At 45.4% G+C, this 27,347-nt stretch overlaps 1 non-coding gene across 1 annotated transcript; it reads right to left on the reverse strand.

Annotated features, from left to right (window-relative positions):
- Window positions 1-19,270: 19,270 nt before the first annotated feature.
- On the reverse strand, window positions 19,271-19,332 carry LOC126019207 (U7 small nuclear RNA). The gene has a single exon (XR_007498951.1). It is a non-coding gene; the product is annotated as a U7 small nuclear RNA (small nuclear RNA).
- Window positions 19,333-27,347: the final 8,015 nt, after the last annotated feature.

The raw sequence follows: 27,347 nt of genomic DNA on the forward strand, positions 1-27,347 counted from the left end.
TACGAGGAGTCTTGTCCTTTGAAAGATGACAGGGAACTTGCAGATATGGTAAATTCTGACATCTTTATTTTCCCTTTGGGCTGTGTCTCTGTACTCACTCTCTGAGTTTGCATACCAGCAGTCCAGGGTTGGAATTGGCACCCACCCACTCATTTTCATCATCGTGTTGATTCTGCTCTTTTTGATTTGAGTCTGTTGCCAACACTGAAAGTTCAGGAGATTGCACGTAAATATTTCGATGTTTGGCTTCTTCCAAAGTACCAGAAGATACAGCAACATTGGGCTTCCTTCCCTCATGCCAGCCTCGCCAGCGCTGAGGAGCAGCTGCCCTTACTCTGGGGGAACATTTGTTCCTCGATTGGTTCGTCCAAGTCCCACTTCCCTGTTGTCTCCCATCCAAACCATATCACTCTTCTAATTGCCTGCTGGCCCCTGTCCTACTGGAGAGAAGCTGCAGGGAACAGAAAGGAGGAGCTCAGCTGGCCTCCCAACTTCCAACAGTGCTCACAGTTGCTTTCTGAAAGGAGCAAACACTAAAGATTAAAGACAGCTGTGAATATGGCGCCATCAATCTTGTCACTGTGGGAACTTTCCAGGTCTCCTTTTTCATAAAAGCTTAAACTCTTGGGACTAGGGAAATGGTTCAAAAGGCTAGTTTACATGTTTTGCATGTGGGAGGAACTGGTTCAATCCCCAGAACTACATAGTTTCTGGAGCATCTTCAAGTGTGCCCCTCCCAAACAGAAAAGGATAAAAACCTAAATTTTGGGGGCTGGAGCAGTGGCACAAGCAGTAAAGCATATGCCTTGCATGCTCTAACCTAGGATGGACCTCGGTTCAATCCCCCAGAGTCCCATTTGTTCCCCCAAGCCAGGAGCAATGATTTCTGAGCACATAGCCAGGAGTAATCCCTGAGTGTCACCGGGTGTGGCCCAGAAACAAACAAAACAAACAAACAAAAACACCCTGAATTCTTATCATGGATGTAAGTTCTGATCAGCATACTTTTGTGTGGTAAAACAGTAATAATAATGGGCTCTGGGGGGGCTAGTTCTGCAGTTAGGAAGGACCCACAGTTTGCATACAATAAGATCCAAATTTGGGCTCTGTTTAGGATATCCCCCAATCCTTTCCCCAAAAGAGTGAAGCCATACAAAGTATTATTTTAACTGTTCTGTGGTGTTAGTACTTTAGCTAGAGAAAAGCTATTACCACGTTCACCTCCAGAACATTTTCATCAGTCCATACAGAAATTCTCATACAATCCTGTCTTCAGGGACTGTGGGACTGCAGAAAGTTTTTGCCTGTCAGCAAAGGGGTCAGTGCTGTTCAGCACCTGGTCCACCTGGATCAGATCTCAGTGCTACTGCGACAATTGCTACATAAATATTAAGATTAATTGCCTTACTATAAATAATGAATTTCGTTTCTGCTACAGTGGTCTGTGAAATATTTCTCCAATTTTCATTAGCCTGAGGGTTTAAGTAAAAAGGTTGAAGCTCATTGCATTCAATACAACCTCTTCCTTTCCCCAAACCCTATCATCTACTTTCTTTTCTATGTTTTTGTTTCTTGAACACACCTGGCAGTGCTCAGGGCTTACACCTGGATCTGTGCTCTGATATCACTCCTGGTATTGCTGGGGGAGGTCCAGGATTGAACCTGGGTCAGTATTTGCCTAGCAAGCACCTTAACCCTGTTCTATCTTTCTTACCCTGCTGTGGCTCCCTGGATTAAATTATCCTAGTCCTTCATGGAGATTTGAAGTCATATACTATGTGCCTTTTGTAAGTGTCTTGTTTTGTTTGTTTTGGGGAACCACACCCAGCGTTGTCCAGAAGTACTCCTGGCTCTAGGAACCATATGGGATACCAGGAATTGAACCCTGGTTGACCACCTTCTAGGCAAACACCCTACCCATTGTGCTATTGCTCCCACCCCATAAGTGTCTGATTACACTTGTTAAAATATCTTCAAGATATAGCCATGTGGCAGCAGGGGGTAAAATTTCTTTTCCATGCTAAATAATCACCCCTGGTATCTGTATTTCACACTTGCCTCCCCCACTCAATTTTCAAACACTGTATGACTTATTTCAGCCTTTTAACTGTTGTGTCTAACATGGCCCTGAACCTGGGTAACCAATGTCTCCTCAAGTCTCTGTTTCTATGTTGAGTGATGGAGGTGGCTTCAGACCTTTTGAACATCTTTCCCAGCTTTAGGGCAATTCTAGGAGTCTTCTCCTTTCACAAAGGAAAAGATAACGTATTTTACTCTGCAGGGACAGTGGGTCTGGTTCATTTGTTATTTGAACAACAGTCACATGAATGGGGGGGTGCGAGGTGCAAAATCAATTCTGGAGGTGGCAGGGGAGAAGCACCTGGAGATTCCAGCTCTATTGCCCCTACAGTGTCTGTTGGGAATATCTGGTTTTCCTCCCATTGTTGTTTTGTTGGGTTTTGTGTGGGTGTCTTCCTAACAGTGTCCAGACTCCAGACTAACAGAATACACCTGGCATTGCTTAGTAGATGAGGCATGGCTGGGGGCCTCATTTATGCCAGTCATATGCTCCAGTCTTGGCACTATCTCCCTGACCTCACTTGGGTGGTTGATGTGGTTTTGCATTGCAAAGAATTTAGAAACCCAAGATATGCACTTTAGTGCTGAGCTACTGCCTCTGGCCCCTTGTTAGAAGCATCTGAAGGCTGTAGCAGCAATATCACTGGGGTAACCTTTTTCCTACATGGCCTCAAGCCGAATTCTTCATTTCATCCAGAAATTCTCCCAGCACTTACTTAATGAATTCCATTTCTGTTGAAAATGGCTAATTTATCTTTGGTTTCAAAGCTCCTGAGTTGATGCTGACTCAGCACAGCTAAGATGTGAGGGAACAGAACTGGATTTGGTATCCAAAGACCCATGCCCAGGGTTCAGCTCAGCTCCCAACACTTACTGTGTTTGCATGAGCTGGACTCATCCTAAATCTCTGCACCTTGACTGCAAAATGGTCAGGAGCGCTTAACTTCAAAGAATGATGAGAAATCTATCCCATACCGCAAATAAAATCCCCTGTGAAGGACAATGGAAACCTTTAACGAGAGCACTTAATATGACTGTTATTTTATTGGGAGCCAAACTGCACTTGCTTTTAAAATGCTAAGTGATCTGGGAATCTGCGTTAAGCAGACCTCTTCAGGGCAAAATCCTGAATGCATTTCCACCAGGATTTTGAATTAATCCTGTCAAGTGCCTTTTTGCAAAATCGACTTAACAAGTTGATAAAGTCAGGGAGAGCAACAGTTGTGGTATTTATTGGATAGCATAAAATGATCCAATGGCAAGCTGATACCAGTGATGATGGTGGTAAAGATGATGATGATGTTACTCTTCTTGGGCTTTTCTTTTATGCCCAACATTTTTGCTGTCTTTTGCACTGTCTCACAGAATCCTCTGAATCCGAGATTGTTAAGCTGTAACTCACAGGCCAAGACTGAGTCTGGCCCACCACCTGTTTTGTAAATAAAGTTTTATTGAGACACAGTCATGCACATTAGTTATTTCTCGAGTCAAGTAATATTACAACAAAATTCTTATTACCCTGAGACCTCCTTCTAAAAAAAAATGCTGCATTCTTTTTTTTTTTTAAACACCTTGATTACATACATGATTGTGTTTGGGTTTCAGTCATGTAAAGAACACCACCCATCACCAGTGCAACATTCCCATCACCAATGTCCCAAATCTGCATTCTAACCCTACTTTGGGATCACACCGTATGGTATTCATTACTTACTCATAACTCTGTACTTGGGGATCACTCCTGATTGGTGAAAAGGACCATATGAACTGAGATAGAATGAGAGTCAGCAAGATGAAAAACCACTTCCTAACTTCACATTCTTTTCTTTAATTCTTTAATTGAATCACTGTGAGATAGTTACAAAATTGTTTATGATTGAGTTTCAGTCATACAAAGTCCAACACTCATCACTTCACCAATATACATTTCTCATCACAAATATCCCCAATTTTCCTTCCACCTTCCCCTCCATCTGGCAGACATATTTCTCCCTCCCTCCCTCTTTCTTTCCCTCCCTCCCTAAGCCCTTCTGTCCTTTTTGCAAACTGTCAATGAAGGGGTATATCACTTCACTTTCTTTCAGTTCTTGTCCAGAGCAATCATTTTCAGCTATTATTGTCATAGTCGTCCCTTCTCTGCCTTAAATGCACTATTTTTGCCAAGCTTCCTATCATAAACTGGCCCTCCTGGGTCTTATCTCTATAGTTTTTGGGTATTATTACTATAATACCTTTTTTTATATTGCACAAGTAATGCAATTATTCTATATAACAGACCTATCACTATTGAGGAAATTGAAATGGTAAGAAAAGATACCCCCAAAACAGTTCCAGATGAATTCACTAGTGGATTCTTTCAATCTTCTAAAGAGGACCTATTACCATTCTTTTTTAGGCTCTTCAAGGAAATGGGAGAAACAGAAACACTCTCAGTTTCTATGTACCTAACATCACCCTGATACCAAAGCAGAGACATCACACACAAAGAGAGAGAGAGAGAGAGAGAGAGAGAGAGAGAGAGAGAGAGAGAGAGAGAGACAGAGACAGAGAAGAGAATTATAGGCTGATATTCTTGTTTTGTTTTGTTTTTTGGGTCAACTGGGCAGCGCTCAGGTGCTACTCCTTGCTCTATGCTCAGAAATTGCCCCCGGCATTCACAGGGGACCATATGGGATGCCGGGATTTGAACCATCGTCCTTCTGCATGCAAGGCAAATGCCTTACCGCTGTGCTATATTTCCTGCCCCCAGGCTGATTTTTTTCTGGTTTTTGAGTCACACCTGGTGATGCTCAGGGGTTACTCCTGGCTATGAGCTCAGAAATTGCGCCTGGCTTGGGGGACCATATGGGACGCTGGGAGATCAAACCTAGGTCCCTCCTAGGCTAGCTCAGGCAAGGCAGGCACCTTACCTCTAGCGCCACCACGCCGGCCCCATCAGGCTGATATTCTTAATGAACACAGATCCTCAACAAAATATTAGCAAATAGAATCCAAAAATTCATCAAAAAGTTCATTCACCATGATCAAGTAGAATTTATCCCAGGAATACAAGGATAGTTTAACATATGCAAGTCTAATCAAAATAGTTTACTATTATCAATAAAATAAATGATAAAATTATATCAATAGATTCAGAAAAGCATTTGGCAAGATTCAGCACCCATACATGATAAAAAAAACTTTCAACAAGATGAGAATTAAGGAACTTTCCTTAATTTAGTCAAAGCCATTTACCACAGCAAACATTATATTTAGTTGGGAAACATTCAAAGCCTTTCCTCTAAGACCTGGCACTAGACAAGGTTGTCCACTCTCGCCACTTCTACTCAGCATATATAGTATTGGAACTACTTGCCATAGCAATAAGGCAAGGAAAAGATATTAAGAGCATCCAGGTAAAATGAGTATCCAGAAAGGATGAAATCAAGCTCTCGCTGTTTGTGGATGGTATGATATACATTTAGAAAATCCTAAAGACTCTACCAAAAAGCTTCTAGAAACAACAAATTTGTATAGTAAAGTGGCAGGCTACAACATTAATACACAGAAATCCATGCCTTATCTATATACAAATAATGAAAGTAAAGAGACATTTTTTAAAAACTGCCTTCATGTTTGTGCTCAGAACAGGGGGGGTCCTTTACTGAGGTGTACTTGCTACTGGCTGTTTTCAAACATCTAGCAGAAGTACCCAGGTTCTCTTTCCCTGAAGTAAGATAAGGGGCTTGCCTTGCATGTGGCTTTCTGGTATGACCCCCATTCAGCACTGACTGATATATCAACCAACCCAAGTAGAATTAGAGAAGGGAGCTGGAGAGAGTAGTCTCTTGTGAGGCTGGACACCACTGCCCTGCATGCCAACTTGCCCCTCACTCACTGCTAGAGGGTGTCATTTGTTTTTGCCAGATCAATTCTAGGGTATATGTAACTCACAAGAGATTTCAGGGATGAGAAAACAGGTGGCAGGAACAAAGCTGGACATCTCTGGCAGATGGGCCCACATGGACCAAAGGCTGAGCAAGTTTGTGCCTGGGCTGTCCCCCTATGTATTTCACAGAAGAAGACAGATGATAGAAAGGTTAGTTTTCAAACAAGATGCCCACAGCTCTCACTTTTATTTTGAATTGGCTTATTTGTCATCTTAGGGGGTCCAAAGAGACCTGCTGTCAGACAATTCAAGACGAGGAAGGCTTGCTACTCTGCCCTCCAATATTCAGAGTGTTTGCTGTGCTGTGTTGTGCTTACTTTTACAGGGACCACACCCAGGAATGCTGTGAGAGTAAGAGACACACCTAGTGATGGTTTTTCCTCCTGCTATAGGCCTGATAGTTTGGTACTAGGGCAGGAGGTAGAGGGAACCAGGTTTGCACCAGGAAGTCCTGGAGGCATTGAATGGAAGCATGTGGTGCTCAAACTCAGGGTCTTACACATGGTAGGCATATGCCTTTTATTTTAAGCCAGATCCCCAGTCCCCAGGACAATAACCATGTGTAACATTCCTTCTCTGTCCCTCAGTCACCCCAACTGTAAGATGGGAATATAGCTGCCAAGCAGCCCAGGGGGCAACTCAAGCTCCTGAGAGCCTGAGTCCCCAGACACGAGTATGAAGCATGTTAGCAACAGCTGCTGGAAAATTCTGCCTCCAGAAAGGAAAGGCAGGGGGTCTGCAAAGAACCTCTCTATGGGCCTATTTCTTGAATAAATTGTATGTTGGAATTTAATTTGGAATCCCTGCTGCTGCTTTGATGAACGCAAACCACACTGCAATTAGAGTGACGAAGCAGGCTGCCTGGCATCCTCAGGGTAAGCTGGTGGAGTCGGAGGGTGGGGCCAGCAGTTGGCAGATGGCTGGTCGGCCCATGCCCATGCAGACTCTCTGCTTCTCCCCCAAGAAAAAAAAGCCTTCAGAGTGAGAGTCTGGGCTCAAAGGGTAAGGAAGGAGAAATGGCTACACCAAGATCTTAGGGCCTATCTCAATTTTTAGCTAAAACAGAGTGCACTCAGGTACTTGACCCAAATTGAAGCACCTCCTTCACCCACACAATCTGGAAGAAAATGGACCATTTTTTGGAGCTCAGATTATGTGCCAGCACTGGGGTTGGAGCCATCGAGCCAGGCTGAAAATTCAAGACAGGGACACTCTCATCAACCTCATTTCACAGATGAGAAGGGACATAAGTTAGGGCAACAAGTGGGATTTGAACATTTTGTTACTTTCTGTCTTCTCACACATTTCCTAACATCAGTCAGTCTGGTTTCACTTCCCCCTGAACCTTTACTTTGGCCTTCAACAATCCATAGCCTCTTAGCTCTGCATGGTTGGACTGGCCTTTCTCCTTTACTGTATCTCCCCACAGGCGGAGAACAACCTTAACTAGTGAAGATGTCCAGGATGACATTGTAGATTGTGGGAGAAAGTACAGGGCATGCTTTGCCTTGCTTCGGTGGGAAGCCTATTGTGCCTAAGTTTTCTAGAAGCCTGGAGCAGTTATTGCTCTTGTCCAATTACTCCACCAGGGACATACAGTCTAGTCAGCATGGCTCTTTGTCTGGAAGGACAGTGTGGGCAAGTGGCAAAAAGTTTCCTTTGATCTTGAGTCCATATTTTGGACTCATCAAGTTGAATATGAGCTTATTTTGTTTAATTCTTTGTATAACTGCACCATGTTCAAAATTGTAGAGAGAGACAGAGACAGAGAAGCAAAGAGACAAAGACAGACAGAAACAAACAAACAAACAAAAACAGAGATAGAGAGACAGAGAAAACAATTTCTAATTCTTGGGAACCAAAGATAAATATTCAACTCCCAGCCTGGGGGTGCTCAGTAAAAGAACCTTTTCCAGAAAGCAGTCTATGGCATATACCAAAATATATTCCACAAGGGTTCTGTTACTCCAAAGCCAACTCCCCAAAACAAGTCATACAAGAGGATCAGTGAGTTCCTAGGGCCAGAATCTGGAGAGGAAGCCATGAGATACAGTTAAAAGGCCATCTAAAGGCCATGGGTCTCAAAGCTATAGAAGGAGCCTTGATCACAGGACCCAAATTCAAGCAGCATATCAATCCTTACCTTGTCCAATGACCATTTTCTATTTAGTGCACCAATTGGGTCAATACAAATGTTAAATTAAGTCATGTGGGAAGACACTAAGATTCAGTAATAATGGTTCTAGTCTGAATGCAAAATCCCCACATACTCCTCATGAGCCCATGAATACTTACAGGGACTTTCTGCTAAAGAGAAATGACAGTACAGTGTAGATGTCCAAGTCAACCATTCATTGGCCATCTTATAGGAGCCATCTACCATGTGCTGGCTATACCAACAAATAGAATTCATTATCTTTTTGTTTTGTTTTGTTTTGGTTTTTGTGGGCCATAGCCAGCAGTGCTCAGGGTTTACTTCTGGCTCTGTGCTCAGGAATCATTTCTGGCAGGGCTCGAGGGACCATATTTGATGTTACGGATAAAACCTGGTTGACTGCATACAAGGCAAATACCTTCCCCAATTGCTATTTCTCTAGCTTAAGAATTTATTATGAAAAAAATGTATTATGGAAGAAGAATGTTCTGCTCTCTCAAGAATCACCATCAAAGGGAGCAGAAGAATAAGAAAACAAACCAGTCACAGTAGAGGGAAGGCCACAAGAACATAACCATACACATCTGGCCACATGCAAATCCTAGGACCCAGGCTGGAAAGATAGTGCAGTGGTAGGACATTTATCTTGCATGAAGCTAACTCGGGACCAACCTGGACTTGATCCCTGACATCTCATCCCTGGCATCATCTGGCATCGTGAGCCTACCAGGAGAGATTTCTGAGTGCAGAGCCAGGAATAATCCCTGAGTGCCACCAGATGCAAACAAATAAACAAACAAAAAAATTCCGGCCCCCAGTTGAATTGGCTATAATGAAGAGGGTGCACGTTTAACCAAAACCAAAATGGCACTTGCTTAGGCAAGATGGATTAGTGGTTCTCTCTGGGGACCCGAGAGATAACACAGCAATAGGGCATTTGCCTTGCATGCAGCTAACCTGGGACAGATTCGGGACAGACCTGGTTTGATTTCCAGCACCCTATATGGTCCTCCGAACCTGCTAGGAGTGATTTCTGAGCACAGAGCCAGGAGTAACCTGGGAGTACCACTGGGTGTGGCTCCCCAAAAAAACCCAAAACCAAACAAATAAACAAAACAAAAACAAAAAACCCACAAACATACAGAAGTATGTTATATATATACACACACACACATATATGTGTGTGTGTGTGTGTTATATATGTATATCTGCTCTGATGACTCTAAAACACTAAGGGTTGACATCTTAATACCTCCCATCTTTTCCCTTCCTGTTTATTGTCCAGATCCACATGTCTGAAGCATATTCACCTCCCTGTTTGTTTTCCAATCAGCTAGAAACGGGAAGAAGAGGAGTGGAGCACATGGGCCAAGAGCTGCAAACATCTCTTCCGTTCATGGCTTTAGCAAGAGCTTAGTCATATGGTCCTCCATGGCTGTAAAGAAGGTTGGGAAAGGGAACGGACCATTTTCTGGATAACCATATGAAGAGTGATAAAGATTTGGAATTGGGGATTAAAACACTTGCCTTGCTTTATCTGTAAAGGGAGAAAACTATGAACAACCTTGTAATTATGGTGTTTATTTATTTATTTACTTATTTATTTTGGATTTTTGGGGTCACACCTGGCAGTGCTCAGGGGTTACTCCTGGCTCTGGCTCTACACTCAGAAATCGCTCCTGGCAGGAACGGGGGACCATATGGGAAGCAGAGATTCGAATCACCATCCTTCTGCATGCAAGGCAAACGCCTTACCTCCATGCTATCTCTCCAGCCCCAATTATGGTGTTTAAACAAACAAACAAACACTTGTCTTGCAAGGACTGACCCTGTTGAATCCCTTGCACTATACATGGTTCTCTGAGCACCACCAGGACCCCTGAGCACTACCCAGAGTGATCCCTGAGCACAGAGCCAGGAATAATCCCTGAGCATCATCAGGGTGTGACCCAACATTCGGAGTTTCATTACTAACCAGGGGTGAATGAGAACTGAGTAACATAGGCCCTCACTTCCTCGTTGACATCCCTTCCCACTTTTTTAAACCTCACCCTTTGAGCTTGTAGACACGGGACTCCTTGATCCTTTCTGACAGAAGTCAGTCAGGAAAATAGCTACTGTGGAAATTTCAGAAGGCTTCTGTATAAGGCAGTGATAAAAGGGAAACCCAACAACCCAGAAATTAGCACCTCAGCAAATCATTTTACTCTCGGGCTGCAGGGGAATAATAAAGGAGCCAACAATCATGTCCCCATGTGCAAGACAAGCAATCAGTTCTTCTCGTCAGACCTGAGACCACAGAAGGAAGAAAGTTTCAATAGAAAGGAGCTAAAGCCACAAAGAGATACAGCAACAGTTGGACAAGACACTGGAGCAGCAGAAGAGAAAGGGCTGTTCTGGCTAGCCATCTCTTTTTACCTTCTGTCAGTGCTGGCCCTCAGGCAAATTCACTGGAAACCAGCTGGAAGGGTTTTGAAAAATGTAGCTCTCTACAGAACAGGGCAAGGGAAGAGTGCCGGAGAGATCTGAACACTGACAGACGAGTGCAGATTAGCACAGGCCCTTCTAGTGTATTATTGGAAAATGGTATTTTCTCTAGGCTAGTGGTAATTAATACAACATAGTGGGCATTGATTTTTATGCAATAAGATGGAAGCTTGAGTCCTGCTTTCAGAAGGATAAAGTAAAATAGAATGCTCTTGAATTAGTTTCCTATTACTGTTGTAACAAATTGTCATTGAGTGGGTTAAAACAACACAATCTTACAGTTTCAGAGATCAGGAGGACAGAATGGTCTTAATGAGTTAAAATCAAGATGCTGGCAGAAGTGCGTCTCCAGAGAATTCAGTTCTGGGTTTGTCTAGCTCCTAAAAGTTGCTACATATCTTGCCCTGAGGCAAAATCACAGTCTTTTGCTTTTTCTCATGTCTCCTCTCTTCCTCCTGCATCCTTCTAGTGAGGATTTTGCAGTTACAGTGGGTCCATCCGGACCACCAAAGATCCTCTCTCCAGGTCCAAACTGAACTCAACCATGCTCAAAGTTCTCTTCATCACAGATCACCCATGAGAAACAGGGAGGGGAGGTTCAGAGCAATGATACAATGGGTAAGGTGCTTTGCCCTGTAGGTGACCAACCCAGGTTTCATACCCTGGCACCCCATATAGTCGCCTGAGTCCTGCCAGGAGTGATCCCTGAGTCTATAACTAGGAGTAAACCCTAAACCATACCTAGCCAGGTATGATCCGAAAACTAAAAATGGAAAAATAGGAAGATCATCCATTCTTGGATGCTGGAAATGGGAGTAGGCAGCCTGTAGAAAGGGCATTATTCTGCACATTTCAGCCCTCATGTCATTTGTCTTCTACATCTGGAGACCAAAGACTGAATTAATGTGCCCAAGTAGCCCAAGTTCTTCAGATCCTTGATGGGTGTCTGGATGTATTGGTAGCATTGGCCAAGTCTACTTGCTGAAGATTAACACGCAGTGACTCTTGTGGGAAAGAGCAGAGGGTTATGGCTTTGTTCCTAAGTCTGAGTCGTATTGGGATCTTCCAGGAATGCTTTTGGCTGCAAGCTACTGAAAATCTCACTCAAATGACAGCTCTGTTTTTTTCTCTTAGTAGCAAGAGTCTACAGTTGACTTTGGACATTTGTTCATGCATTGGAACAGTGACATCAGAACTGTCTTTGTGAGATTTTTGGCAATTTCTTAACACTTGTTTCACAATCACCAAAGACCATCCCAGCTTTACCATCATGTCCAAAGTCCAGGTAAAAAAAAATGGAATCGGGGCCGGCGAGGTGGCGCTAGAGGTAAGGTGTCTGCCTTACAAGCGCTAGCCAAGGAAAGGACCACGGTTCGATCCCCCTGTGTCCCATATGGTCCCCCCAAGCCAGAGGCAATTTCTGAGTGCGTAGCCAGGAGTAACCCCTGAGCATCTAACGGGTGTGGCCCAAAAAACCAAAAAAAAAAAAAAATGGAATCAAAGGCATCAATAATTCTTATGCCTGTGATATAAAGCAAGTTTTTCTAGATATCCCACCCCAGCAGACTTACTCTTCCGACTTCTTTTTTTGTTTGTTTGTTTGTTTTTGGGTCACACCCAGCAGCTCTCAGGGGTTACTGCTGGCTCTTTGCTCAGAAATCGCTCCTGCAGGCTTGGGGGACCATATGGGATGCCGGGATTCGAACCACTGGCCTTCTGCATGGAAGGCAAATGTCTTAACTTCATGCTATCTCTCTGATCCCACTCTTCCTACTTCTTATTGCCCTAAAACAGTCTTGATGCCATCCAGAGTGTCAAGGCAGGTGGGAAAGGCAGCATTTGCATTTCTAGTCTAGAGTGAAGTATAGTAAAGAAGAAGAATAAAGAAATTAGATTTTAAATTAATCAAATAAACCAAAACAACTTGTTCCCACCACTTTACTTAATTTTTGGCATTGCTAAGGATCAAACCCAGAATATCAAACAAAAGCAAGTGCTCTTCCACTGAGCCACACCCCTGCTCACCCACCTCCAACTTTTTGGGATTCATTTGGTTTCTCCCACAGAATATGAACATAAAATATACTTCTATTGGGTTGATCTGGCTTAGCAACATTTTTTAGTGTCATCTTTCCACTTCTAATACCCATGACTTCTCTGCATATTTTTGGTGAAACAGAGGGCTGAAATCTAATGCTAGGATTTTGGAAGTTTACTAAAGACATGTAGCATGGGTAACAGTGATCTTTGATGGTAGTGGTGGTGGTGAGACATACATATGTAGGTATTTTGATAAGTTCACTTATAGTTCCCATTGTTATAGACAATTCCACTTCCTAAGTGCCTATGCTTTGGGCCACTGCACCATTGAACTTCTTGGAATTCACTTTCTAGGATAAAAGGATCAAAAAGTGGGGCCAGAGGGATAGCATGAAGGTAAGGCATTTACCTTGCATTCAGAAGAACAGTGGTTTGAATCCCGGCATCCCATATGGTCCCCCAAGCCTGCCAGGAGTGATTTCTGAGCTTAGAGCCAGGAGTAACCCCTGAGCGCAGCCAGGTGTGACCCAAAAACCAAAAACCAAAAAAAAAAAAAAAAGGATCAAAAAGTAATTAATTTAAGAAGACTACAAGAGCCACAGAAGCAATGTTGCAAGATTAATGATCCAAGCAATACCACTATTATCCAAAATGTGTTGCATGTATGGTGTCAGAGGAGATGGAGCATGATCTGGAGAGGCAGTAGGCATACCACACACTTAGCCTTGTCGCACAGTTTATTAATCACCCTCAATTCAGAAACATTCATCATGATTAGATCCAGCCCAGCCCCTGTGGTAATGGATTTTTTTCCTTAATAAGGCAAATAGAAACCACATCTTCCCGATGGCTTTTATAGATCAAGATGTGGAGGTGAGGTGCATTCATTCATTTAACAGATATTTATCTTATGCCCACTGTGTGCAAAAGGCGTTGTTTTGGAAGCTAAAATTTCAGTGGCCATTAAAGTAAATAAAAATTTCTGCCGCTATGGTACAGATCAATCTCTCCCCGCCAGTGGCCAAACAGGCAGTAAGCTAAATAGATAGGTCAGGTATGAAGATTGTTCCATGGTGATCTCGGACTCCTAAGAAAGGTCATTGTTCTAGAGTCATGGTTATGTGTTTCCAGCAGAGCTTGTTTTATGCCTGTGCAATCCGTCAATGACAGTTCTATAATCTTGATATCAAATAAACCAAGAACTCATTTTATACTTGATGAATTGATGAACGATAAATCACTCCAATGACCATAGCTTTGAAAGGCAGACAGGCAGCACAGCCTGGCAGCATGGATGAAAGTTAGTGGAAACTGCTGCAGCACTTGCTTAAATGAAACTACATCTAAGGTTGTCTCTAAAAACCACCACAACTCCAAATTTAATATTCCCCCATAACTCTGTGAGAGATCTCAGTTTGCTCTGCTGCAAGCCACCTGCTCTGTATGGCTCTTCCTTTCTTACATTTAAAAGAGTCTGGGATTTGGAATAGTGGTTTCCTCCACTGATAATTCCAAAGATCTCAATGAAGAAGGTGTAGAGAACCTTCAATCCACCAAGTGTATTCAGTAGGCCCATTGTCTTTAGGACTGGTAGCGCTCAGACTCCAGGGTTACATCCAGCAAAATTGGGGTGAGGATTCTGTGATACTAGGGAACTCTATATACTTAGAAATGGGCAAATGCAAGACATCTTCCAAACCCTGTTCTACTATCTTCCAGGACCTTCCTTCCAAATTATATGAGGGCAACCTTCGTGAAGGACAATTTGTGAAGAAAGTCACCTAGAGTATACCAAGAGGAGCAATTGTCAGATCATTTATTGTAGGGCCCCTTCTTAACTTCTGTTTGGTTGGGGAATCTGGGACATCTTGAGCAAAGAAACTGTCAATCAGTTGCACTGGTGTCTTTGTCATAGTTTTAAATTATATAAAACCTTTAAGCCTCTTGGATTTAAAGAGATAGTAGGGCAGGTAAAAAGCTTTCCTTGTGGGGGCCGGAGAGATAGCATGAAGATAAGTCATTTGCCCTTCATGCAGAAGGTCATTGGTTCGAATCCCAGCATCCCATATGGTCCCCCGAGACTGCCAGGAGCGATTTCTGAGCGTGGAGTCAGGAGTAACCCCTGACTGCTGCTGGGTGTGACCCCCCCCACAAAAAAAAGCTTTTCTTGCATACATGGGAGTCAACCCTGAGTACAGAGTCAGGGGTAAACTTTGAGCACTGATGACTATAACCCCAAACAAAAACAAACAAAAATGTCCATTAACCACCTCCTGGCAGAATTCCAGCTTCTTTTATGAATCCACATTTAACTTAGTAAGTAGCAAAACTATTTTCAGTCTGCAGGGGCTTCCATAACAAAGTACTCCAGACTGGGTTGTTTAAATAATAGAAATAAGGGTCAAAGAGATAATACTAGGGCTAAGGCACTTGTTTTGCCTTTGAACAACCCAGGTTCAATCACTGTCACTCTGAGTATTGTGAGGAATGATCCCTGAGTGCATAGGCAGGAGTAAGCCCTGAGCGAGTGTGGTGTTGTCTAAAAGTCAAAATAATAATGATAAATAATAATAATAACACAAATAATAATAAATTCTGGAGGCTAGAGTTAGGAGTCAGTGGAATTGATTTCTTCTGAGGCCTCTCTTCTTTCCTCAGAGGTGCTGATTATTCCTTTGATCTCCACATGATCTTTCCTCTGTCGGTGTTCTAATCTCTACTTATAAAGACACTAATCATACTGCTTAGGGACCATCAGAACTATCTCATTGACTTAAACAAACTGTCTCTCAAATAAAAGTACCATTCTAGGGGCTGGAGTGGTGGTATGGCATCTGCCTAGGACAGACCACAGTTTGATCCCCTGGTGACCTATATGATCCCCCAAGCCAGGAACGATTTCTGAGCGCATGGCCAGGTGTAACCCTTGAATGTCACCTGGGGTGGCCCAAAAAGCAAAAACAAAACAAAACAAAACAAAAAACCTACCATTCTAGGGTTCAGTGAGTAAAGATGACACCAAATGAATTTGGAGAGGGTGAAACGCAATTTGGTTTAGAAATCTTTTTTTTTTTTGAGGGGGGGTCACACCCGGCAGTGCTCAGGGGTTACTCCTGGCTTTATGCTCAGAAATTGCTCCTGGCAGGCTCAGGGAACCATATGGGATGCCTGGATTTGAAGCACCATCCTTCTGCGCCTAAGGCAAATGCCTTACCACTGTACTATCTCTCCGGCCCTTGGTTTAGAAATCTTTATTGCAATAACTGATCTTAATTTTTGACTTTTCAACATTTAGAAAATAATACATTTAACCAAAGCTCACAAAATAAGACAAAAATATTCTCTGTACCTAATAATCACCATCTTTGACTGATATGCCAAGGACTTGGAACAAAACTCTGATCCTGGGCCAGAGCTATAGCACAGTGGTAGGGAGTTTGCCTTGCATGTGGCTGACCCAGGACTGACCTTGGTTCAAACCCCGGAGTCCCATATGATCCTCCAAGCCAGGAGCAATTTCTGAGTGCATAGCCAGGAGTAACCCCTGAGCGTCACTGGGTGCAACTCAAAATAAATAAAACAAACAAAAAAATAATCTCTGATCCTTCAACATGTATCTTCAAGGTTCTTTCCTTCTGCTCAAACTTTCAGAATTCAGTCCTCTTTGATGTCAATGTATTGTGAAGATACTCAAATCCTTCTCTTTCTTCTGTCCCCCCCCCCACTGAATTTCTAAGTTACTTTATCAGGAAACAAACAACCACATCGTAAAATGTTCCTTAAAACTATTAAGCCAGAAGGTACATCTATTTTAACCATGATTTGCATTTTAACCAGGGTTTGAGGGCTATAATTATAGTATTTTTGTAAACCTCTGGAGGAAAAACAAACATTTGCAATAGAATCCAGGATATTGTTATACTGATTGTCCTGGGCTGTCAGATTTATACCAGCTAGTTAATTTCACTGTGAGGCCCTCTGATTAGGAATAATGTTCAAAGTAGCAGCATAGGAGAATATCAATAGAAAACTAAATAACCCAGCTATGCTACAATCTTTTTAATGGGCCAGGAAGGACAAGAAAAATAGAAAAGTTATTAAAATAAGGTCATTTCAGCTTTCCCTTAAAGGCAGTGGAGAATTGGCAAACATTTAACACTTGCTCTCTCTTGGGGAACAGAAGGGCAGCTGTGAACAGCAACATTTGCACATTTCTGGAAGGTAAAGCTCCCACCAAGGCTGATTTTCAGCAAATGTCATACCACTAAACTCTATGTGACATCACTGAACACAGTATCCTGTTACTGACTGCAGCCAGAATCACTGGGCTCAGCATGAGGTCACTGAATGCAGCGTGATGTCACTGGATGCAGTGTGACATCACTGAATGCAATGTGGCTGAGTGGCCATCTTGGATAGAAAGGCTCTCCTTATAAATGCAAGAGCTGCATTTACTGCATTTACAAGAGCTGCACATTGCTGGCTTGAGATGCTCGGACAGATGAGGATTTACCAAACAGTGCAGATTCACAAAAATGAATGAATTGGCAGGAACTTCAGGAACCTTTCAAGTAATGTCATAGGGTTGACTCAAATCCAAAATCAAGGAAATCTTATTGTCTTTTCTTTGAAGTTCTTGGATCTGAAATAAGGGTTAAGGATCTAAAAAAAAAAAAAAAAGAAAAAGAAAGAAAGAAAATTTAGAAACATTTTAATGGGTATCCTTATTTGTAGAAATAAATAAGCTAGAAGTAGGAACACACATCTGGCTTTCTGGGTTAAACAAACAGCCAGGAGACGCAAACATAGTGCTATTTGCTCCCAATTCTGAGTCTTTTGAAAGGATCCCTGCAGCTGGTGCATGCAGGAGGTCCACTGAGGTTCTGACAGCTTCGTGATTGTGTTGAAATAGAATGACATGGAGAAAAATCCTCAAGTGATGCCTCTCACAGACACTTAGGACCCAATCCTCCACCCTTCCTTTCTCTAAATTCCAGCTGAAGCTGTTTGTGCTGAGCTGGGCTTTCACTGCCTGGGTCTTCCCTCTGGAGTCAGAATCCCATGTGGTTTGAGTAAAGCTGACTCAAGCTCTCCCTCCTGCCACCTATATATGGTCTTGCAGGTGGCTGAGCAGAGCCTTTGAAACTGTGGCCCTTTGGGGCCGGGCGGTGGCGCTCGAGGTAAGGTGCCTGCCTTACCTGCGCTAGCCTAGGAGACGGACCGCGGTTCGATCCCCCGGCGTCCCATATGGTCCCCCAAGCCAGGAGCGACTTCTGAGCGCATAGCCAGGAGTAACCCCTGAGCGTCACCGGGTGTGGCCCAAAAACCAAAAAAAAAAAAAAAAAAAAAAAAAAAGAAACTGTGGCCCTAAAGGGTCAGGGTTACCTGACATTGACAAATAGGTTTGAGGGGGGAAAAGGGTTTGCATTTTGTTGGGCCGAGATTGTTTTGCAGAAGCTGTAAAGACACTGCAGTTGTTTTGCCGAAATAAGCAGAAATTCACTCAGCTCCCTGCTGTCCCCCATGCTTGTTTCTGCTTGTCTTTTATCTTTGCACATCCAAAAGAGTCTACGATGATTACAAATTTTAGGGAAAAAAATATACATATAAAATACATCACCTCCCAAAAAGCTAGAGACTAGCTGATGACCTTCAGATTCCCATCCTGTTTATTCTTAAATCTCTCTTCTCTTTTCCTTCAAAGCCCTTATCCTATTTGTTCAGAAGCCTACCTTCTTGTTTTCAGAAAATAAGGGAAATAGGGGCCAGCGTGGTGGCACAAGTGATAGGGCATTTGCCTTGCACACGGCTAACCTAGGACTGACCTCGATTTGATCCCCACTGTCCCATATGGTCCCCCAAGCCAGGAGCGATTTCTGAGCGCATAGCCAGGAGTAACTCCCGAGCATCACCGAGTGTGGCCCTAAAAACAAACAAACAGGGCCCGGAGAGATAGCACAGCGGCGTTTGCCTTGCAAGCAGCCGATCCAGGACCAAAGGTGGTTGGTTCGAATCCCGGTGTCCCATATGGTCCCCCGAGCCTGCCAGGAGCTATTTCTGAGCAGACAGCCAGGAGTAATCCCTGAGCATCGCCGGGTGTGACCCAAAAACCAAAACAAACAAACAAACAAAGAAAATAAGGAAGATAGATGTTCTAAGTTCTTCCTTCTGTCTGTGATATCTGGGGTGTGGAGTAGTGATAGGGGGCAGTTTTGAGGATCCCCCCGTTCTCTGCAGTAAAGCCTTTTTCTTTGTGCAAAAATCAGTGGACACTATTTTGCTTTCTGGCACACCAGACCTTGATTCAGCATCAGCCTATCAGTAACTCTCACACCTTGGTGCAATAGGAGGCAAGTGCTTCCTCTAGGGTTCATCTGTGTCCTCTGGTCTTCAGAGTTTTGCAAAGGTGATATCTAGTCTTCATTTCTTCTTACTTCTGGTGTGTCTCGTGTCACAACTTTCCAAAGGTTTAGGGAGATGCTAAAGTCACATATGGATCATATACTGCCTCTCTATGCAGCTGGGGCAAGGGAGTGAATATCTATTGTGAACTTAATGAAGATGGAGTTAAAAGGTGGTGGTGGGGCCTTCTGGTGGAAACCAGAAAGCCTACTGGACAAATTCTAAAAGAGCTGTAACACTCACTCTATTATTTTTAATAAATAAATTCTTTAATTGGATCACCATTAGATAGAGTTATAAAGCTCTTCCTTCCTTCCTTCCTTCCTTCCTTCCTTCCTTCCTTCCTTCCTTCCTTCCTTCCTTCCTTCCTTCCTTCCTTCCTTCCTTCCTTCCTGCCACACCCAGTGATGCTCAGGGGTTACTCCTGGCTATGTGCTCAGAAATCGCTCCTGGCATGGGGGATCATATGGGACACCAGTGGATCGAACTGTGGTTCGTGCACGTGCAAGGCAAATGCCCTACCACTTGCGCCTCCACTCCGGCTCCAAAGCTGTTCATATTTTTAAAGAATGAATTCTATTTTAACTTAAGAAGCTCACTGTCTCTCCCTCCACCCCCATAAGCACATACATTCTTCTGTGGGTCTCTAAATCAATTCTGAGCTGCCTATGGCTGAGAAGTCAGAGGCTGCCTTCCTGGTGTTTATGAGTTGCTGTCCCAGCTCCTAACTGGCTCAGGTGGCCCTGTCTGCAGACCCCAATAGGTACGACCCCAGGACCCCAGCACAGACTTCCACAGCAATGGCCAGGCAGGGGCAGAGCCCTTTCCCATTCTCTTCCAGCCCAGCTGTCTCCTTGGGGACACAGAGACCAGGCAGAGGCTTCAGCAGAAGACAAAGCAAGTGTCCCTCTAGCGAATAAGCATTTGCTGCCTTCTGACAGATTATGTGGTTCCTCCAGAATCCCCGGGAAACCAAAGAAGGAGACAAAGGGCCCGTGTTTTTATACCCCACCAGCTGCTATAGGGTGAGGAGAGTTGAGGCTACTGCAATCCCCACAGCACCTTTAGGAAGGACTGTAGCCCCCACAGAGTGGAGCATCCCTCTCCAGTGGGCCTGCATGCTTGCAGCCCTCTTGTCACCTTACTTCCTGGCAGAGACCTAGGTAAGAGACTCAATGGGCTCCATCAGTTCTGCAGATCTGACACCCACTTCCTCCTTGGGTAAAGGAGAGTCTTCAGTAGGGGTCTTCAGAGGGCCCCCCCATTTCCCACAGGACAGCACCAAGAACAGTCTTTTTGCAGGCACAGTGCTCCTTGGCGCTATCCCCGTCCATGTTTCTCGGGAAGTCCTAGAGGTCAGAGGTGTAGCTTCTTGCGGAACAGAGAACAGCAGTGGTGCCAGGCCTCGGACTGGCTGTGACCTGGTGTCAGGGATCCCTCCCCCATCCCAAGTATCTCCGAGGCATTTCTCTCAGCTACCATCAGCAGGAAATTTAAGAGGATGCTGAACACTCAAGAACCACCACAAATGAGGGCTTGTGGCCATATTGGGAGAAAAATCATATTGCGTGTGTTGCATTAAATAAATAGGTACACCCACAGCGTGCAAAAGAAATTGAGTGGAACAGAATGTCACAATCCTAAAGACATGGTCTGCTCCCATCAGTGCTTGGGAACACTTGCAGCATTCTGAGGAGCTGTGGGGGCTAGTAGTGGGTGCAGAGTCAGAACTTGGGCAGAGCCTGTGCTGGCCAGCCAGCACTGCCAGGTTAGACATACAGAGCTGGGGGGGCCAGTTTGACTCCCTACCAGCTTGAAGGTCTGGATCTGTCCTGAGTCTCCTGTTCCTCATCTGTGAGACAGAGGTAATGCCAACGTGGCTGCCAGCGTGGGACCAGGTAAGGTAATGAGCTGATAACCCTTATAGTGGTTATCAATTCAGTGTCATTGAACAAGCAGCAGGACCCGGCAGAACCTTCCTTGGCTTGGATTGTGGTGTATGTGGTGCCACAAGGCTGAGGCCCCCTTCTCTCTCCCTTGCCCCCTCTTTCAGAGCCTCCAGATAAGCCGAATGGGGTTTAGCACACACTCTACTGGCCTGAGTGCTGCCACCATCTGGTTAGGAGCAGAGGTCACTGTGCTGGTTGGGGTAGGGGGAAAGCTCACCTAAGGGGCTGCAGAAGAAAGGTTCTTGCTTGCAGGTCCCCCCACTTTAGGAAGCCTGTTCCTCTTGAACATCCTGCTTGAGAGATAAATGTTAGGGGCTGGAAAACTCTACTTGCCCAGAGCTGATTCCAGTTCCCTTCACTCACAGTGACCTTGGGCAACCTTGGGAGGTGGAGCTTGGGTACATCACTTACCAACCCTTTTCCCCAGTGTCCTCTACTCTTACAAATGGGAATACAAAGCATCTTGCTTCACACAGTGGTGTGGATTTAACATTCACAGGTTTGAAAAGCCTTAAAACTGTGCCTGGCCCAAACCTATGGGCTATTCTTGCTTCCCCAGCCATCCAAGACCAACTGCAGAGAATCAAGAAATGGAAGAGGGGAGAAGCACAGAAATCCTGCCTCAATTTCTCAGTGATTCCCAGGCAATTCTGAGGTTTCAATGAGACATCTTTTCCAGAACTTTCACCCAGAATCCCAGGGAAAGCTTGACTGAAAGGAAAAGTGTGGCTAGGCAAAATCTTGTTACACATCTGGGCTACATCCCCACCAACCTGCCTCCAGCTGCTAGCCTCTCCTTGAACCTTTGTCTCTGTCTCCCTTTCCATAGTCTATCTGGCTCCTAAGGCCTCCTCGAGGGAGTGGAGCCATCGCATTTTCCTTTGATGGCTGTGGGAGGTGGGCCTAGGCTGACAGGTCAGAAAGGATGCAGAAATTTGGGGTGGGATCCCAACAGGAGGAATCAAAGATTTCTACATCAAAGGAGCCAGGAACCAAAGATCTGGATTCTTCATCCTCCAAGGCTTCAGCCCTCTGATTTGTGAGTCTTGGTTCTCTTCAGGATCCTAAAGGGAAGATGCTGTGGGTGGGCTTCCTGCCAAAGATATTTGTGGGAAGAATTAGGGAAGATGACTGAGATGGAGAGAACCAGGGGAGATGGGCAGAGAAGGAGGCTGACTGTCTATAGGAGGTACATCATGTGACAGTGAGACACCAGGGTGGGGTCTGCCTCTTGCTAGTGGGAAGAGACAGAAAGTGAGAGGCAGGAATCCTGGGAAATCAGGCTGCAAAGGTCCCTGGAGCTGCTTTGGATGGGGTTGTCCCAGAAGCTTCTCTGAACTCTGGCGCCATGCAGAGATCCCAAGGGAGCACTTCAGGGTGAGGAAAGAGCCAGTGCTCAGGGCCTGGGCAGAAAAGGAGCAAGGAGGTCTGTGAGGAGGGAGTGCTATTAGGGGAGAGCCCTGGGTTGGCTTTCAAAGTGATGATAGCTCTCTCTCTCTCTCTCTCTCTCTCTCTCTCTCTCTCTCTCTCTCTCTCTCTCTCTCTCTCTCTCTCTCTCTGAAAAGTCCATGAGAGATGCTTCTTTCCTGAATAAAAGAGGCCACAGACATGAGGGAGTGGGTCAGCTGGACCAAGAGTTATGTGTTATGTGCAGAGGGAAGATAGAAAAGATGTCCAGGTTCTGAGGTTTGGGGCTTCAGTCCCAAGGGTCTTACTGTCCCTACAGTTCTGCTCTTCACCTCATGAACTAAGAAGACAGCCCCTGCCCCCAGCTAGAGAAAAGAGTCAGCCTCTAGCTCCCCCGTCAAAGGCTGGCCACAAAGGACCCTGTTAGGATGCTGTCTCAGGAAATGTCTGAGGAAAGGGCCTGTCAGAGAAGAGAAGGGGTGGGCTGTGAGGGGAGCGAGGTCACAACCCTGGCACCACTCCGTGTGTCCCTTCTCAGCTCCAGCAGTCCTGCAGGGGGGAGCAGCAGAGGGACTGCTAAAATTCTGGTGATGTGTCCAGCTTAAACTTTCCCTTCTTTGAATTAAGCCCACTCCTTTCCTCTTTCCTACAGAAACATCCACTTACACTCACACACATAATCACAGTCATCCATTCACACTAGCATTCACCCACTTACACGCAAACTCAGGGAACCATATGGGATGCTGGGGATCGAACCTAGATTCGCCCTAGGTCGGCAGCATGCAAGACAAACACTCTCCCCACTGTGCTATCACTCCGGCCCCTTATTCAGTTATATTTGAAATGTTGGCAGTATAACTATGAGGGGAAATGGAAGAAGAAAAAAAAAAGAGAGAGAGAAGAGGAAGGAAAAGAAGATGAAAAGACCACAGCACGCATAAAGGAAAAGTCCCCAGACTTTTTGTGCGCCCCACTTTAAATGTTGAAACTGACCCCTAAGAAGATGCTAGTTAGAGATGGCGTGTAGGGGAGATGCTCAGCTCCTGGATGAATCCACATTCCCAAGAGGGAGGCTCAGAGAGCTGCCTGCAGAGGTCAGGATGAGAAGTTGGTTGTCAGTGGCCCAGGGGGCCACTCTCCCATACATTGCCTCTGTGCCCTCCTGATCTCAGTCTCTGTGGCTCCCAGCTCTGGGAGAAGCGATTTCTGTTGCTAAAATCTACCCGGTGTGTGGTATGAACACAGCAGCCCAAAGCATTGTCCACAAGAGCCAAAGGTTGGCACCTGTCCATCAGCAAGAAGCAGGAGAAATAAATTATAGTGTGTTCAGACAAAGAAACTCTACGTGCCTAAACAGCTCTCATGGATTGCCCCCAAAGTTCTCAGGGCAGATCATGGAGTAGGGAAAAAGCAAGGGGGTATAGAGCAGACTATCCTTTGATTAAATTCAAACCAAACTTTCTGTAAAGGGTCAGATAATGAATGTTTGTGGCTTTGCAAACCACAGATAATCTTTGTCAGTTTGTGTCTTTGTCTTTAGTTTTATTCCAACCCTTTAAAGATTTAAAACCCAAAGTCAGAGAGATAGTACAATAGGTGAAGCACTTGCCTTGCACGTGGCTGATCCTATTCCATTCCCTGCACGAAATATGGTCCCCGAGGGGGATTCTGCCAGGAGTGATCCCTGAGTGCAGAGCCAGGTGAGCCCAAATCCAGACTCCAACCCATGCCCCCCCCCCAAATCAGGACAGAGAGACTAATCACTATCATTGCATTGGAGTTTCTGGGGAGTATGAAGGAGATGAAAAATCATGTGGAGCTGCTTGGGGGAGACCCTACAGGACCCCAGGACTGGCCAGAAACAGTTAATGGGTGAAAATAGAGCAAGGAGGAAGCAAAGATTGTTCCCACTTCTAGGGGAGCATTGTTATGCTGAGATGAAGAAACCTGGGAAACAGAGATCAAGTTTCAGAGCACTGAAAAAGATGAAATTTCCTTTCTGGAAAGCCTTGTCAGGGCTGGCTTAGGAGAAGGCAGGAGTCTCTTTAGAGGGAACCCAGGTTCCTGCTTTGCGTGTGGACAGAGTCAGGTAGAGAATTAGGGGATTAGGGCACAGTATTGTACCATTTGCAGTCACTTAGTCACACACACACACACACACACACACACACACACACACACACACACACACACACACACACACACACACACACACACACTGTAGAACCTTCACCTGCAAAGCCTGCACAGCTTAGCATCCTCTGCTCCAGCACTCAGCCTTCTTGCCCTATGCTCTGAGAACTGCGGGGAGTGGACCCAGGCTTCCCTGAGCACCTTTAGGGAATGGCTATTAACTCAAAAAATAGAGTGGGCGGACAGAGAGCTTTTGGGAAAATACTGCCTGTGGGAAGAGGCATGGAGGCCAGAGATGTGAAAAATGGGGTCACCAGTGCGCCCAGTGGGAACTGCGGTAATGATAGTGGGTAAGGGATACAGGCCAGAGAAGGGAAGGTTCTACTCAGGGAAACAGCCTCGCTCACACCCCCTGGCGGCAGGACACTTGCAGCAAGGTCTTGCAAGGATTAGCCCCCACCCACCCACCCAAAGAAACTGAGTTTCCTTAGCACCACCGTTTTTTTCCGCAGAGCTGGTTCCTTACTGAAGGCTGAGATCCTCTTCTCTCTTCTTGCTGCATTGTCGTCTACGGTGTCCCCTGGGCTGGGAGTTTTGCCCTGGTATAGGAGGAGGAACAGGCAAAAGACAGTGGCTGGTAACCGCAGGAAAGAGCCAATCCATCCTGGATCATGTGGGGACATTTCATTCATTCCGAACTTCATTCATTCTCCTAAGAGTGTTTGCAGCTGCAGGTGGTACAGGTGATGTCTATAAGGGTTTTTTGTTTGTTTGTTTATTTGTTTGCTTGTTTTGGGGTCACACCTGGCAGCGCTCAGGGTTACTTTACATTCAGAAATCGCTCCTGGCAGGCTCAGGGGACCATATGGGATACCAGGATTCGAACAACCTTCCTTCTGCATACAAGGCAAATGCCTTACCTCCATGCTATCTCTCCTGCCCCTATAAGGGTGATGTAAACTGTATCTGAGAACATTCCACTCCTTTTTTTGCCCCTCCTCTCCTTGCTCCCTTTCTTCCTGCCTATGAGACTCAAACTCATCTCTGGGTGGGACCCTCTGCCACCAGCCGCTGCTCTTCCTCCATTTTTGTTCTGGTTCATTCTTCCATCTCATTGTAGAAAACGAACACTGAGGCAGAAAGGAGATGGTTAGGAAAAACAAAAAAAGACTCTTGAACCCTTGAATGACACTTTTCTGCCTTTGGCCTTTATTCCAATTGCACCATCGAGAAGCCAGTTGCATATTTAAGGCAGGAGAAAGACATTTTCATGTAAAATGTTCCTGCCTCACTGGGGGGTTGGAGTAGGAGTGCATGGAGGTAGGGGGAAGGCCTGAGGCCTGGGACCTGTGAGAAGGCTTCTGGGCTGATGTGAGGTGACAGGGCCACCCCCAGCCTCTCTGGCACCTCCACCCTCTCCTGTCTGGAGAGAGATCTGGCTCATGGCCTGTTGGACGGTCTGGCCCAGCAGGGGCCTCTGTCGGTGTCTGAAGTTTAACCAACACTGACTGGGCAGCTTCCCATTCTCAGACACCTTCATGTATAATTAATCCCCTCCAAGCTGTGCTGTCAGGGAAAATTAAACGTAATCTCTATTTTAAAGAAGAAGGGAAGCCTGGCTCCCAGCTCACCTGAATTATTTTTCTTCCCAGCCGGCCTCCTGCCTGCGGGCTGTGGACAAGAAGTTACCTGGTCCATGGCCCTATGGGCTGAGGACCACGCGTTGGCCACCCCCAAGCACCCCAAAAGAACCATATTCCAAGCGCTCTGTTTCACAGCCCCTGGGGTGGATTTCTGGCATCCCCAGTCTGGAGTAGACCACCAAAGTGGGATGTGTGTGCGTGCCATAGATAATCTCAGAACTGGGCTTTAGCAAGAGCCTTGTTGTGCCCCATTGTTTGTCCTGCTGTCTTTGCTGCCCCAGTCCCAGAAGGGGCAAGTTCTGAAGGTGCAGGGCCTGAATCTGGGAACTTTTAGCAAAGGAAGAAAGTCTCATGGCTTCTTAGGTCTTCACTGCGCCCCCCTCCAACACCCCCATCTTTGTTTGCCACAGCAGTGCCCCCTTTCAACCCCACCCTGGTGGAGCCATCGGGAGAGCAATGGCGCCATCTGCTGGTAAGATGGGGCAAGTCCAGAACAGTCCCTTGAGAGTACTTGCCCTGTGAATTCGGCCTTGAAAACCTTGGGTCACTTGGGACAAGAGATCCCATCCCTTCTGTAAAAGAGTAATCCTTTTCTTTGGGGGGTTGGGACACGCCTCGTAATTTTCAGGGATCACTTTCAGCAGGGCACAGCAGATTTCATGGGATGTGTGGAATTATCCCAGGTCGGCTGCATGCATACAAGACAAGCTCCCTACTCGCTGTGCTAATACTCTTTGCAGATACTCTTTGCAGCTAGTGACAGTAACCAGTAGCAATAGAGGACCTGTATTATCTGTGAGCTCAGTTGTGGTAATACAACAGTGAAAAGCGTGATGAGATCGGGCTGGCGAATAAATGCACAGGCCTTACAGATGCAGATGCTGAGAGAAATGATGGAGAGGACACGTTTTCTTCATAGTTGAGCTGACTACTGAGGCTCCCCTGGTCCCTGCTCTGGAATTCACAGGCACCCAGGAGCTTAGCCAGGGTGGCAGGAAGGCCGGAGGGGAGAGTTTAGGAATGCACACTGCAGTTCCCTGAGCTTGGGGCATACCTCTCCAGCATTTAGAGACAAGGTCCCCTCAAGAAATGCTGCTCCCTGATGTCAGGTGACAGTACCT

This window comes from Suncus etruscus, chromosome 9 (assembly GCF_024139225.1).
Source record: "Suncus etruscus isolate mSunEtr1 chromosome 9, mSunEtr1.pri.cur, whole genome shotgun sequence".
Lineage (NCBI taxonomy): Eukaryota > Metazoa > Chordata > Mammalia > Eulipotyphla > Soricidae > Suncus > Suncus etruscus.